At 39.8% G+C, this 14,424-nt stretch overlaps 1 protein-coding gene and 1 long non-coding RNA gene across 5 annotated transcripts in view; both read left to right on the forward strand.

The window, feature by feature from the left end:
- The window catches only part of LOC127368802 (uncharacterized), a 255,086-nt gene that overhangs the window by 167,909 nt on the left and 72,753 nt on the right, over positions 1-14,424 (forward strand). The window contains exon 1 of one of the 3 annotated variants that reach the window (XR_007885883.1): positions 4,123-4,165. The exons of the other annotated variants lie outside the window; for them this stretch is intronic. This is a non-coding gene — a long non-coding RNA (uncharacterized LOC127368802). Of the gene's footprint in view, positions 1-4,122; positions 4,166-14,424 lie in introns of those variants that run through there. 3 annotated transcript variants of the gene reach the window in all.
- The window catches only part of lrfn2b (leucine rich repeat and fibronectin type III domain containing 2b), a 180,940-nt gene that overhangs the window by 122,599 nt on the left and 43,917 nt on the right, over positions 1-14,424 (forward strand). The gene's annotated exons all lie outside the window — the stretch shown is intronic.

The raw sequence follows: 14,424 nt of genomic DNA on the forward strand, positions 1-14,424 counted from the left end.
GAAACATAGCAAATACAATAGGGACCTCCAGTGGTCGCTGGCTCGGTCCCTAATAATATAATAACGTACATTTTCAAAAATGTTGTGGCATTCAAATTAGCATTACATTATAAAAGTAAATATTAAACCTTCATCAAATTTGTGGCTTTTTTTTTCTTGAGGCAAGCATCTTTGGCGGTCAAGTTAACAGTAATAGTAATACAACATTAATAAATAGACTTAAGAGTGGTAAGAATTTCAAAATGAAACTGGCTGAGAAACATTTCAGTTGCAGTTTGGTAAGGTTTGATGAGTCTTTACAGGAACTCATGTATGGTGCTCATATAAGGATCACTTGACAAGTAATATTTTAAGGGTTAAAACTCTTTTGGTCTTTCAACCCTATAACGTAGGTTCTCTTTTTAAGGTTCAGATCTCTTTAAAAGCACCAGGTGAGGGTTCAGAGCAGAGCTGTTCTTTTTCTCTCTGAGGGCAATGAAATTTCCTACAGACAGGATTTCATGTATTTTTTCAGGCATATTCTTTCAGGCTGGTCCTCTTTTCCCTAAAGAGCCTGAGCAGCGATTGCAGCTGAGTGGATCAATCTGAGAATTGCCTGTGAAATTCAGAGCGTACCCAGGCTGCAAAACTTCTGATTATGTTTCACGGATAATGTGAAGACTTTAACACACCGCTAGTGTACACCTTCCCAGTATTGAGTTGCATTCCCTTATGAACAACTCAACTGGCTTGAGGCTTAAAAAGTCTTTTCAAGTCACCTTTCAGTTCATCTGCAGCGCCCACTCAGGACTGATGCAAATGGGATGATGAAATCAATGAAGGATCAGAGTTTCTCACTCACTCAGTCTATTTACAGCCCAACTTTTCTAAATATTATGCTGCTTTCTGTTCAGTTTATCCCATATTGTGAAATGTCATGAAATGGAATTATAAAATGTTTTTCAATATGCAAGCCTCCTCATGTTGCAAATAAATATGATGTGAACAAATATTCATTGGGGAATACCAAATACATTAGAATAATAGCTTCATTAGAATAATATTGACTCAGTATAATAATATTGACCCCTATATACAGTCTTCAAAAGCCCTTGTAGTGTTTAACACCACTGCTTTCTATGACCTGCTTTATATTAAGCTGGCGTGTCACCCTTCATACCTGTTTAAGAGCAAGACGAGTGACAAGCAAATCTCAGCAACATGGACTCCCACTGCTTAGTCTGATGCAGTGTTTGGTTCACTGATAATCTGATTCAGTTTGTCAGGTGGTATTACGGCTGTCGGCCTTCATGCTGCTGAATATCATCTCCCAGAATCAGAGGGGCTGTGGCAATCTCGGCTCTCGTAGATCAAAGTCGCCCCTCACCTGCCCCCCCACCCCAGGGGTGTAGTGAACCTCACCGAGGCCCAAAAGGCAGAGCGCCACAGGGGTCAGAGTCCCTGGTCTCTAGCTCTAACTCGCCAGGCAACTCAAGTAGTACTCAGCCCAGAGACGGATATACAGTGATGACAGATGTACAGTATGTGAAGACCATTAGTGTTACCAGATAAGAAATACAGTTTTAACGAATATGTGAATATTTACCTGTGTTCCTGTTAATTTGTCTGCCCCCGGTGGGAGCTGAGGACTATCTCTGTTACTAGATAGGAAGCTGTCATTTTCAATGTATAAACAAACACATTTAAGAACTTTCTGCCATCAGATACACTGCAAATTTAACTTTTTTTCCATTCTATGAGGGATGGTAAGATTCACAGATCCTCATTGGTGCACAGGCATAAAGGTTCAAGATGCGATTACTCCGTGTGTGCATTGGATACAATTTAGGATGATCTCTGGATGCATCATTTCTAACATCTCTGCAACTATAAACTCAATCGCTAAACTGTTTCTCACGTAACTATGGACCATTTCTTTTTCTTCTGTCCTTATAGGAATACTTTCTAGTGTGATATGTATGTGTACGATTGGCTAGGATCCAAAAGCTTTTCTCTCCCCTTTTACAAGAAATTATATTATATTTTGCATCATAAAGAGAAAACTTTCTGTTTGAATACTTCATTTCAGGAAAATCCTTTGTCCACAAATGTAAATGTATTAAGACACATACTTTATTGTTGTTTTTTAGGAAAGAATTAGCTCTGTAGAACAAATCACTAAACTTTATGGAAAAACATACAACAACATTTTTAATGCCTTTAAATTATTAGAATTAGTATTATTTATAATCATTATTATTAGATTCAGCGGCATCTAGCGATGTAGCTGCAGATTGCAACTCCCTATACAACATATATTCAATTTCTGACAATAGGTCCTATTAAATGTTACACACTTGGCCTTTTAAACGATCCCCGTTACCACAAAGAAAATCTAATATTTCACTTAATAGATTAAATAATTTAATCAAGAGGACTTACTGCAATGTTACATTTTTGCTCCTTTACTGTAAGATGTTCCTGTTCATTTGTCCACCCCCCCAGATAAGAGAAGACTAACCCTGTTACCATAAAGTAATCTAAGATCTTCATTTAATAGAGTAATTGGAGACACTAATGCAAAACAATGTTTGTTTGTTTTTCCTTTCTGTCATGTCTTCCTGTTCATTTGTTTGGCCCCTGTATACTGTCTATTCTCCTACCAGACATGTACTTCTAAATTTCAGCAGAAGTGTTCAAACTCTAATAAAATCCAATAAATTGGTCAAAATTGCACAGTATGAGTTAATTAAAATAACTTAATGTCTCTCTAATGGGCTGATAGAGGGCTTCCTCACCTCCCTTCCAAAAATATCGGCTCGACATCCCACGATTAGACTGTGAACCATGTCTAATAGCCTCAGCTCCTACTCTCCCCACTGAATCATCCTGTAGTCTCCCACATCCTCCTCCTCTACTCACTCTAATTTTCTCTCATCAGAAAAATTCCCCTCTATTCTCAGCCGATATTTCTACCATGTCTCATAATATTTCTGTTACATTTCTTTTCCAGCGCCAAATAAATAAGTTTGCTGCATCTATTCTCAGACTTGTACTGCATAGTAACTACCTTTTTTTGCTTTTAATTTTGCTGATGTAGGCATTGAAACTTGTTCTACCTTCTTATAATAAGCAAAGATACAGACAAATGCTTTACATTTAATATCTAATGAATGCCAGGTTGTGCAATCAAAAGTTGGCCCTTGTCTTTTTGTATTGTGTGGGTAATTATTTTCTCTCTGACATTCACTTAATCATATCAGTACTTAGAATAACCAAAATCTTTACCATTTATTACAACTAAGGGACAGTATGAAAATTGCTGGGGTCGGTAGGGGGGCTGAATCTTGTATTTCATTTTAACCAAACCAGACCCTCCCAAGTCTCAAGACAAACATTCATGACAAAATGTCAGGATTGATGCTTTGCATGTAAAATGCACAGTTATGACCCATGGTGGACATGAAACATTTGCACAATTACACACATGCAACTACAGTTTAATGTGCCGCCACTGAGCAGCTCAACTGGAGCAGTTTTGGTTAAGGGCCTTGCTCAAGGGCAGCTGACTGACGGTAACAAGGGAGGTGGAAGCCCTATCTAGAGCCAGTGTTTGGGTGGTCTGTTCTGGGCTACTGTAGAAATAGGGTGGTTTATCATGGCGGCCTATGTAGAAGAAAGACAGACAATGGTTGACGATGCCCACAAATGTCTGAAAGAGTTGATAGGAAGAGAGCAGGTTTCCAGGCCTTTATTTGTTGTTTGGCTGCAAACAGAGATGATACAAAATGATGATATAAAATATATAGAAACTGCTGTATGTATAAATATTGTGCTTTCCTTTAATTTTGAACATTTTGAGTTTGAGATTCCTGTTCTAAGGTAACGAAAACACAGCGGTTCTTATTTTCAGGTGATTATACACTAATGAACACATAAATATTACACACTGGCAACAAGAATAAAAATATACCCTCTCCCTATTTCGACTCCCTCCTTCACAGCAACATGCGTCTTAAAACTTCGTAAGTCTTCTTAAGATCCAGAGCGTTCAGTTAGTTGTGCCGTGTGAAGAAAAAAGAAAAGAGGATGATAATATTCAATTCAATTCAAATCAATTCAATTGTATTTGTATAGCGCCAATTCATAACAGAAGTTATCTCAGGACACTTTTCAAATAGAGCAGGTCTAGACCGAACTCTTTAAAACATTATTTACAGAGACCCAACAGTACCACCATGAGCAAGCACTTGAAGACAAGGGCAAGGAAAAACTGCCTGTTAAAAGGCAGAAACCTAGGACAGATCCTCCGGCTCTAGGTGGGTGGTCATCTGTCTCGACCAGTTGGGGTGAGAGAGAGAGAGAGACAGACAGACAGACAGACAGGTGCACAGCAACAACAGTATTGGCAATGGGAATCTAGCAGGACCATGGCAGGAGGCTCCACCAGGATCAATAAGAACCTGCGAGACGAGAAAGCACAAGAACTCCGGGGAAGAAGTGAAGTTGGTAACATGCATTAATGGGACATGAATGAGTGCAGAAAGAGAGAGGAAGAGAGGAGCTCAGTGCACCATGGGAAATCCCCCGATAGTCTAGGCCTATAGCAGCATAACTAAGGGATGGTTCAGGACTCACCTGATCCAGCCCTAACTATAAGCTTTATCAAAGAGGAATGTCTTAAGCCTACTCTTGAATGTGGTGAGGGTGTCTGCCTCCCGAACCACAACTGGAAGCTGGTTCCACAGGAGAGGAGCTTGGTAGCTGAATGCTCTGGCTCCTGTTCTACTTTTAGAGACTATAGGAACCACAAGTAGCCCAGCATTCAGAGAACGTAGTGTTCTAGTGGGGTAATAGGGTACTATGAGCTCTTTAAGATATGAGGGGGCCTGACCATGAAGAGCTTTATAGGTGAGGAGGAGGATTTTAAATTCTATTGTAATATCAGTGTTGGCATTAGATTGAGGTGCTCTCTCAAGGTTAATTGGTACCACTTCTGAGGCTAGAAACACAAATGGCTCTATTCCTCCACACCAACATCATCCATTGCAAACACTCCAGTGATCAGGGAAAGGAGAAGGTGTGTACATCATTACCTCAAATGCCTCTTCACAAACGGCTTGGTACTAGAGACTATCTTATCTTACCTATCTAATATATACTATGTTGATGATGCATCCTTGATTACAATTGTTCCGCTCAGAACTGGTGGAAGCATGGGCTGGTTCAATAGATAGCACCAAGGCTCCAAGAATCGGAATCGCTTTAAGAACCTGGCCTCGGGAGCAGTGCGCACGGGCTGAGCAGTGCGCAAGGGCCAGCTGAGGAGGGAGCAGCGCAAACACCAAGGTGCAGAGGATCCAGACCCACTACACGCCGGAGGACCACCCGTTCCTGCAGCAAACCGGGTTTGACATGCTGGAGCGGGAGCTGTCCGGGATGCGGCAAAGTATTAATGCCCGTCCTGACCGGGTGGTGATGTTGCTGCTGCCTCTCAGGCGCATCCCCTCAAGTCTGCGCCCTTAAAATAGCATCTGAATAAGCGCCACTGACTTTAGACTAGGTTTTTCCTGGTCTGTGGCGGAATTGTTTTCTGAAACAGCAAAATAGCACCAGGGAACGTTTGCACCGGAACACGCCTCCTCTTTTCGCTGAACAGCCCTCCGGAGCGCAAGTTCATTCCCTAATTTAAGGACGTGCATCGGTGGAGGGAAAATTCCTATGTGCGTCGAATGCAAAATAGGAATTTTACAAGCGCCAGTGTACAAAGTCAATTGCGCTGAGTGCAAGATAGAGCCCTGAGTGTTCATGACAGATAAGCTGAGACAGTGAGTTGAGGTACGTAGTTGGGCAAACTGAAAGCTCAAGTCCTACCCTATTATGTACAGTACGTACATTTTTCAACACCTACTTCTTAAATCAAATATTTGGTACTACTGGTACTACATGGTACTACTAAAATATTTGGTACTACAACCGTGAATTACTTACGTGTATCCTTGCACGTTTGCTTGCAACTGACTGAGAGCTCAACTGAACTGACTGAGAACAGACCGTTTTAGGAAGTGATTCAGTACAGTACAGATAAGATTAATTCTTTCAAACACAACACTATTTTGAGCCCCTAGGGAGCACTAGCAATGATCGATATAGTCTTAATTTAAACTGTAGCTGTAAAGTTTTATACATTCCTGCAGTCATATGGCTGTGTATTCCCAACCAGCAGCAGTGTCTTCTGCTGAAGTGGGGGAAAGACCCAGACTGAAGACAGCTCAGTGAAATGTCAACTGTGTATTGCTTTCCTCCTGTGCTGGCACTGACTGGATTAAAAGTCATCTGTGCTGTTTTTGTCATTTAAATGTCTTACACTGTGCCATGTCCCAAGTTATCTAAGATCGGTTAGATAGATTCAATAAGCAAAAGCAAAAAATCAGCAAGAGGATTTACACCTGATTTCACTCAACCTTAATCTAAACCATCCATACTAATGCTTTTACTTTCTGTTCAGGGTCTTACCCAGTTACTTTCAGTAGAATCTTACTAACTGTACTGTAAACCTTCAAATTAAAGCTGGCATTCAAATAATAGCTGAGTTTAGAAGAACAGCTGGGTTCAAGTGTGAGTAAAGAAATGTTGGTTGCTAAGATAAGAGATAAGATAGATTTATACATTAACACAGCACCAATTCAATCAGTAAAACAACAAAACCATTATGCTAAACTCTGCTGCTCTGACTTTCTCTTTTTAATTTTCATTTACTGAATAATTCCAATCACCTCTACTTTGCTGTTTGATTTATTTTTTGCTTGCCGTTAAAATACTGTCAATGAAACTAAACTCCTTCTGCGCATTAAACACCTTCCACTAGCTCAGAGACCATGATTGCTGATGGGAAAAGTTTGGGAACCACTAAGAGGGAGTGTCATATTCTACAGTTCTCTGCTGATGATGCATCAGATTACTATGGTTCCACTCAAACCTGTTGCTTTATGTAAATTTCTCAAATTATTCAGCAACTCTTTTATTATAATTATTATTTAAATAAATAATTTCAAATAAGTATACAATTTAAGTTGTTTCAAATTTTTTACTACACCATATAAGCAATAAATAATTGAATATGTGCATTCAGGGATACATGGAGTTGGATTGGGAGAAAAATATGATAAAGGTGGAGTAGTACCAAGAACTTACATATATATATAGACTGCAGAAAGGAAGGGGGAACTAACAATTAAAGTGGCAGTAGATCCAAACTATAGATGTTTCTAACTATAATATGGCAGAAATAGCTTACAGCTATTATTATTTCTCATAATATAAGCCTCTTTCAAAGAAAGATTCTTTACACTGCAGCTATAAGGTAAATAAAGATCACTATTTGAGAATTAACAGTAGGCCATTTAAAAACTTTGAAAGCTCCAACTTGCTGTAAGTGAATGCACAAAATACGGTATAATATTGCTGATGTGAAGTGAACAGTTACAGTGGCTCAGTGCTCAGTGGACTGTTTCACAGATGCAGTCTGGCATAGCAGCAGATATGTTCTCCCTTTTTGGGGACCACCATATGGAAACACTGTGTGCCTGCCTGGCGTAATACAAGCCTCCTTCCTCATACTGTCATGAGTATACATGCCATGTGGGCTTATATGGCTAATTCACCAGCAACGCTCTAAGCATGCCTGTTAGCTTTGAAAAGTTCATAAGTCAGAACATTTTACAGTCTGCTGACTACCAAGGTAGTGAGATGAAAATTTGGCATGGTTAGGACAACTTTACAAAAACACAGGAAAGATCTTACTAGCACATGAGTGGGTGTCGAGTGTTGCTTGCTAACATGAAAATATGTTTGTGTGCGTGTGTGTGCTATTTTTTTTTTCAAGTCCAACCAAAATCACAATACCTCCTCCTTTCTGCATTCAAAAACCAACCAACCACTTTAAAATGTATTATAAATAAATAATAATAAATAAAATATTTTTATCACTGAAAGGAAGAAAAGAAAAGGATATTTAATGCTCATTTCCTCTCCAAGCCTGTAAGTGGGTGGGCAGTGTTTGATTGACAGCTGAGGCAGCAGGGTCACAAAGGCACAGTGAGAACAAATTTGTGCTGCTGACTGTAGATTACAAGCCAAAACCAGCATTTTTTTAGCAGTGGTGCTCACGAATGACCACACCATTTTTTATCAGAACTGACTGAAGTAAGTTGTTTACTGATCACTAGTTAACTAGTAGGGCTTTCTGTATTTCTACTACAACAAAATGCAGAACTAGTACTGCCAAAGTATGTAATAAAAAATTGACATTTAATATCAAGGATGTGTAATAAAGGCTCAAACGGCTTTCCACACATATCTGAAATTCAAGTTCTAACTAGTTAAATCCATTGCAGATTTAAATTCCTACCTTTGGAGCACTGATTTCCTCCTGAAAAGAGAACATGTAAAATATGAAGTAGCAGAAAAATAACTTTAATTTCAGTTGGACTTCAGCCTTCCTACTTTGTTTTTTTTTTCATTAAGGAACTGGCATTGTACTATGTCAGATGAAAACAATTCTATCTTTCAAGAACTAAAAATGACACCTTGACCGCCTTTTCTTTGAGTTTATCTGCTTGGTTTCAAAAAAGGCTTTATAGAGCTACACACACACACACACACACACACACACACACACACACACACACACACACACACACGTCCTCCTTCCCTCCTTTAATCATCCAAGTGAATCAGCAAATGTTGTGGCTGCAGTTGTTTTCACCCTTGGCCATACTCCCATATCACATTTCACTCTCATTTTCCAATGAAAGTGATAAATCAGAGTTGCTTCAATCAGCATTATCATTACGATCCAAAACAGATACATCATTACTGCAGGTATCCTTGGGATATTCTCATCTTTTTTCCTAAACCAAAACCACAACAACAGAGGGTGTTATCAGGATTAACAAACCTCAGTTCCCCTTCTCATTGTCCCTGGGGCCGGACCAAACTGTTAGTTTAAAATGTTTGTTTACTCGGCCGGGATTTGAATTTGGCATTCAAGGCACTGCTTAAAGTTTTTTGTTATACAGTAAAAATTTAATTAACTACAGTGTTAGTTAGTGTAAGTATGTCCTTGTGGGCATTATTTATGGTTTTATGAAATGATGAAGGGCTCTGTGTTGAATTCATAGAGTGAATACTAAAATGTTCAGTTTTCACCGTCATTATCAAATGCTTACCCTATGAATAATACAAAACACTGTAAAAACTGCACAGCAAGGTTCATAAAAACAAATGAAGGCCTTGGAAGTGTTTTGTCTTGGTGTGTATCTAATTTATTTGAAGCATGGCACTGTGGCTCGTCTGTGTAATTGTGTCTCTGGAAACAGCCGTACACACCCTACTGCTTCCTCTGTCAGCTGCCTCCTCTGTCACATGGGGTTAGTTTTTGATGCCAGCAGCGATGTTTAGCTGCAGGATGCTGAGCTCTGCTGTTCATGCAAGAATGTTTGAACAGCAAAAACAACTTTCGCCTGATTACGCTGTACGCTTAGAGGTAAATTCAGGTTTCACATAACCTGTTTATTTTTGCATGCAAAGTTTTTGCTATCCCTGAAAATAGTAGTTTGACAAAAAATCATGACACCATCTTTGTTGGTCTTTAGCACCAGATGTGGATGTAGTTGAAGGATGGGTCAGTGGCCCTGAGCTTCAAACTACTCTCTAGTGTCAAGTGTAAAGTTAGTAATAATTAATATGAAATGTCTGGTTATACTTACTGAGAAGTTTAGTTAGGTTTAGGCACAAAAAGTATTTGGTTAGGGTTAGAGTTAGGTTGGGGTTAGCAATCAGATGATTAGACAAGTTGGATACAAACCAACCAGTTAGCCAGATTTTTATAGAGAAGAAAATTAATGTGAACAGAAAAATGTTGACCCAAACTTTCTGTTGTAAATCCATCACAGTTTACGTTCTGTTTCAATTTATGTGCATCCTCACCTAAGCAGGCAACAGTAAGTCAACCGTTATTGGCAACATTTCATTCACTCAGTTAGTTTCACTTCCAAACTCTTCCGATAATTCAATATAAAATTACTGATAGTGCCAAAGTAAAAAAACTGTGAAATTCCTGTTGTTGTTTTTAGGGATATACTATATATTTTGAGATTTTTCCACTATGGTTCCTATCATGCTTTGGGTGTTCTACAGGAACAGGAAGACCAGACATGAAAGTGATGTTTGGAAGTATTTTTTGACAAGATAAATTACATGAATGCATGAAACTTTAACTGTATCATAGAACAAGCAGTCGATTAACCTTTTGTGTAAAAGCACAAGGAGCGGCTTGTTAATGTGGAGGTTTGTCGGTCATGTATAGGGAGGCAGAAATCTAATCCTTCCATCTTAATGCAAGCAGCGTGTCCAAGCAGAGACAGAGGACGAGTGGGAGAGCAGCGTGATAAACGCTTGCTGCGCTGGAGGAGGCATTCAGTGAGAACAAAGGACAGAGCCACCCGCTCTCCCACGCCATCTTTTTCTCTGCCTCCTTTCTTTGTCTCTCTCATACATGTTCACAGACACAGTTCATCATCATGTATGTTTCTCATGGGCTGTCTCGCACACGCTGCCTCCATGAAAATGAAATGTAGTTGTTACGGTGTTAGAGAGATCCCATTGGACCTTGCCAAAATGAATTCAGATACAGAGGGAAGAAAATGACTAAATGGAGGAAGAAGGAAAGTCACCATTAACACTCATGTAGATACTCCCTTTCATCAAGATTATCAAGTCCCACCCCTGAGATAATGATGTTTGTACATGTAATTATAAACCCAACACACATTGGCCAAGATCATGTTTTTTGTCACCGGGAGGGACAATGGCCCCCTCCCTGAGGCCACCAGTGGTAGGTTATGCAAATCTGGGAAGCAAAAAGTGATGCTTGACAATAAGACAGTGCTGTGTACCTACGTATCAGGGCGTGTGAACTGCCAATGACCCACATCAAGACATTGCTAGTGTGTGGAGGGTAGGCTAAAGCTGCCTTCATATGATAAGATATTTTTCTCTCACACTGCGAGGTTGGGTGCATGGCATAGTGTGCTTGCAGAGGTAAAGCATCAGCAAAAATACATTCTTATACAAAAACAAATCAGAATTTCTATGTTGGAACATGATGTATTTACTATTGCAAAGCTAACATTTTCAGGTCACTGACTGTTTATCAGGGTGACCACGGGCCTAGAAAGTCACGGGCCTAGAAAGTATTTGAAAGTTCTTGGATTGACCGAGCAATAAAGAGGTCCTTAATAAGTGCTCTGAGCCTACCAGAGTTCTCTGAGTTTGAGCCTTGTGCACTCCATCGTCTTAAAATTCACCTATGATACCATTTTTATACATCTGGAGTGCTGGGCCAAGCTTGATACACTGTATTTGCACAGTATCTCTCACTCTGCAAAGGCTAAAAGCATACAGTAATTTGCTGATCACTGTGCTGTGCCATTGGCGGTTGTCTCGCTAAACTATGTAGCTGGTCGTGTAGTTAGCCCGCATTATTATTTAGCCTCCCCCTATGCGCACTGTATGACTAGTGTAGCTACCATACATAAAAGCCAAACTAAATTTGAACTATATGCATTTTCACAAAGCTGGTAGCCCCATCTTCCTTGTGACATTGTGGTATGTTTTTAATGGGTTATGGGTTTCTAGCTTCCATTGTAATGTTGGATCATAGTGGGTCAAGGGCCCTGTATAACCAGATGCTGATATTTATTTGTAGTGGGTCACACATATTGCAGTCCCTTGCTGAGTTGTTGTTTCCTCAAATCTCTACAATTACAGGGGTGAGTGCAAAGTTAGCAAGCACTCAGAGCGACAATATCCACATTTATGGGAAATGCGGTAATTTTACTTTAATCAGTTATAATGTTTACCCGGTTCATCCTCTTACTTCGGCATGTTTACATAAACACGAATTACAGCTGAGGCTGATGGGAATAGCATGAGTTTTGCAAGTATTTGTATTGGACAAAGTAAACATTTGACTTGATGATGACCCTAGGGGTAACATCAGGGCATCACCAAAGTCTTTAAGATATATCATCTAGAAATGATAAATGCCTGTGTATTGAGTCAGTTCATCCAGTAGATGTTGAAATATTTCATTGGAAATAAAAACTATGAAGTTCTGGTGGCGCTAGATGAAAAGTCAGGGAATCAGCAAAGTTATCACTCAAAGTTGCGGAAAAAAGTTGGAATTTAAATTGAATGTTAATGTAGACAATACAAACCTCTACTCAGTAAATGATAAAAGTCCACATAAGCATTCTAGGATATATGACTATGGACTGTAATCACTTAAAATTATTCTAGAAGTTGAGGATTATTGATGCTGCACTCCCAACTACTGGTTGCAGTAATACTGCGGAACTAAATGGTCTTTGGACCACTCAGTGCGCTGTACACTACATGCCACACTCACCCCATTCACACACATTCAAACACTGATGGCAGTGGCTGCCATGTAAGGTGCCAACTGCTCACCAGAACGGAAACTAATTCATACACACTCATACAACAATTTGGGGTTCAGTGTCTTGCTCAAGGACACTTTGACATGCAGCGAGATGAGCCGTGGATCAAACCCCCAACCTTCCGATTAGTGGACAGAATTTAAGCTTCTTCTACACACTTGCAAGTCAGAGAGTCACGCCGGATGAAGGCGTCAGCAAAATGCCTGTGATGTAAATGAAAGTATAACTAATGAACATGAATTTGTCTTGTCTGAAAACTGTGCTATCACAGCAGCACAGAAGATATTAATCCCAGCTGCACTCTGTCGAGATGAAGCCGCCTGTGTCCGAGGAGCTGATGCTGAGAGAACTGGGTTTGACTGTGGGAGGGAGAAAAGCGGGTTAGGAGAGGGAGAAAAGAAACAGGTGATAGAAAAAGCATCTGTTTGGCACTGTCATGGTATCGACACAAATACTTCATATATGAATAACACAGAATGGCAGTATGAGCTAAGATCTAAGTTTCAGTTAATTTTCTTTCTTTTTTTCCAAAACTGAAAATACTGACTTCTACTGGGTAGAGACAGATTATTAATACCATACTCTTTGGACAACGTAAATGATATATCATGAATTCAATTATTATATTATTACTCTATGATACAACAGCTAAATATGCAACTGCTGATAAGCAGATATTCAGACAATCTCCTCCTCATTTCTCAACACAAATGGCTCCGTGGTCAAGTTAGCAATAATAAATATGCGACATCTGGTTAGGCTTTGTGGTTAATATTGATAACGGTCGCATTTTGGTTAGTTTTAGGTCCCAAAATGTCTTCCTTGCACTGAAATTCCAGCAGGCACAGATTTATAACACTGTGTCTGTGTCAATGTTTGACTGAGTGATCCGTGCAGAGCATCTTGCCTGCCCAATTTTGTTGAGTTGTGTGTCTTGTCCTTAAAAAGGGTCTGTAGTGTGTTTCTCCACTTCCAAGATGAACTTCTTGTCATCCATGGTGTCAAACTTCCTCTGACCTGCCTGTTTGATTGACTTCTGGTCTGAAGTGTTGGTGTTGATGTAGCATGAAGCTCGATCTGGTGTTTTATTTTGAAAACTGACCAGATTCTTTATGCCATTTCTATGCCTGACTTCCTGCCAGTGCAATCTGCTCAGTGCTGCTTGACGCAATTGGGTCACGGCTTCCATCAAAAATAGACCAGCTGCATATTCTTCGTGGAGCAGAGCAGAGAGATGCTTCTGGGACGCGCTGCGGCACTTCTGGTGGAATCACGAGCATTGTTTAGAATTAGCACCATCAGGACTAATGACCGTGGTGCAGCCCAAACGCATCATGGCCATGCCCTGTGGAATCATAAGTCAGGGTTTCGCAATCACATATCATACTTTCTGACCAAACTTTTGTTTATCTTTTGACATCAACATTTTCAGTTTTCAAACTTCCTCATCCCTCAGGGCAACAGTTGCTACCTTGGTTATTGACAAACCAAAGCCAGGACAAAAATAGTTCTACATCAACCTCATTCATTGTGTCCCCGGAATGTTTTGTTTTGGTTCTAAATTTATAAGACGAATAAAGGCTAGTGGCTAGTGATTGGTAAAAAGGCTTTTAATATTAAACATCCTTGCAGGAAGTGAGTAGTTTTATGGCCAAAAGTATGGAAATAAGACCCAAGTTGTAATAAACTATTATGATGCTTTAAAATGCTTCCTTGGCTGTGAGGGCGTACTTGTACTGTTATTACTCTGCTGTCCTACACTACATTTGATCCGCTTCAGTAAATTCCTGATGTCCTGTTGTGTCTCTTCCTGCACCATGTAACTGTCTTGTAGTCTGCCAGCACCAATTAACCCGGTCACACTCTTCCTCCTCATGGAGCTGTCCCACAGTACTATTAAAGCCTTTTGGATTGTGACTTT

This window comes from Dicentrarchus labrax, unplaced genomic scaffold (genome assembly GCF_905237075.1).
Source record: "Dicentrarchus labrax unplaced genomic scaffold, dlabrax2021, whole genome shotgun sequence".
In the NCBI taxonomy this organism is placed as follows: Eukaryota; Metazoa; Chordata; class Actinopteri; family Moronidae; genus Dicentrarchus; species Dicentrarchus labrax.